This window comes from Numenius arquata, unplaced genomic scaffold (genome assembly GCF_964106895.1).
Source record: "Numenius arquata unplaced genomic scaffold, bNumArq3.hap1.1 HAP1_SCAFFOLD_67, whole genome shotgun sequence".
In the NCBI taxonomy this organism is placed as follows: domain Eukaryota; kingdom Metazoa; phylum Chordata; class Aves; order Charadriiformes; family Scolopacidae; genus Numenius; species Numenius arquata.
The window spans coordinates 166,196-168,060 of NW_027415353.1; positions in this window are offsets into that span (position 1 = coordinate 166,196).

A 1,865-nucleotide genomic window follows, 5' to 3' on the forward strand; every position below is an offset into this window, starting at 1 on the left:
CTCAGGGCAAGTCCCAGCACCCATCTTTGGGTGAGTTGCCTTTCGTGAAGATGAAGCTGAGGATGACCATGAGGAGCCCCAGCTTGTCCGTCTGGGTGTCCCTGGGGCCTGAGGGGGGACGGCAGAGGGGTATCACCCCCCTGAATAGGGAGGGGGAAGCTCTAACGGGGTCTGCCTGCCTCCCAAAATATGACCCCTCCCCTTCTGCCCATGCGCTCGTGCCAGCACCGCCCGCCCTGTAAAACACCGCTGCCCATTGGCCCGCTCACTGCTCTCATCCCGCCCACCGCCCCCTCTTCAAGCCTCCCATTGGGCCAGCGGCTGCACTCGCCCCGCCCCCTCTCTCCTGCGAGGGCTCCCCTCAGGTGGTGAAAAAGGCGGGAAAGGCGCCGCTGCCCCCTTTCCCCTCAGGGCCACAAAATGGCCGCGCCTGGTAAGGATTCTCTTTTTTGCTGGAATGGGTGTCCTGATGGATTTCCCAAAGGGTTGCCTTTCTGCTGGCTGTGTCTCTGTGCAGAGGGGTGCTCCTGACTGTGTGGCTTTAGCCCTGTGAGGGCTTTGGAGGAGAAGTGGCTAAAGCAGCTTTCTCTCCCTGGAGATGAGCAGCGTTTGGGTAGAAAAGCAGCGGTTGAGTCAGTAAAGCTTCTGGTTAGTGCTGCGCTCAGGCCGTGGAGCTCTGTCTCCTGGAGCTACATTTCCTTTGGAGCCATCATTTTCTCAGCTGAGCCTGTGCGAGTCTCAGAGACTGGAGCCCGTTGGGGTGGTGACGCTGGAGCTGGGGTCTATGGACCAAGTCTGATCAACCTTCTGATGATCATAGAAGTTGCCAGTTGATATAATTAAGGGACATCTCCTTGGCTGGGCAGCCCCCATGGACCAGCAAAGTTTGGATGTCTTTGACTTGGCTGATGGCAGAAAACCCCCTCCTGCCCTTGTTTGTGCCCAGAAACTGTGGCTGGAGGCAGCAGGAGATGGAAATTGTCCCTCAAAAGACCGAGATGCTTTTGGGGGGAGGTCGCCCAAAATGAGGAGACGAGGGGTTTCGTCGCCCAATGTCACAGAAGGGGATGTGATGTCATAGAGGGAGGGTTGTGATGTCATAGAGGGGGTTGTGTTGTCATAGGTTGGGGTTCTGAGGTTAGAGGTTTGGGGTGTGATGTCATAGAGGTGGGTTCTGATGTCACAGAAACGGGTTGTGATGTCATGGATGGGGTTGTGACGTCATAGAATGGGGTTGTGATGTCATAAAGGGGTTGTGACATCATCGGGGATAGTGATGTCATAGAGGTAGTGCTGTGACATCGTAGAGGGGCGTTGTGATGTCATAGAGGGGGTTATGATGTCATAGAGTGGGGTGGTGACATCATAGGAGGTTGTGACGTCATCGGGGATTGTGATGTCAAAGAGGTAGGGTTGTGACGTAATAGAAGGGCGTTGTTATTTCACAGAGTGGTTTCACAGAGTGGTGATATCATAGAGTGGGGTTGTGACATCATAGAGTGTGGTTGTGATGTCATAGAAGGGTTATGATGTCATAGAGTGGGGTTGTGATGTCATAGAGGTAGGGTTGTGATGTCATAGAAGGGCATTGTGATGTCATAGAGTGGGGTTGTGACATCATAGAATGCGGTTGTGACATCGTAGTGGGGTTTGTGATGTCACAGAGTTGTGTTGTGATGTCATAGATTGGGATTGTGATGTCATAGAGGGGCGTTGTGACGTCATAGAGTGGGGTTGTGACGTCATAGAGTGCGGTTGTGACATCATGGGTTTGTGATGTCACAGAGTTGTGTTGTGACATCATAGAGTGGTATTGTGATGTCATAGAGGGGCGTTGTGATGTCATAGAGGGGCGTTGTGATGTC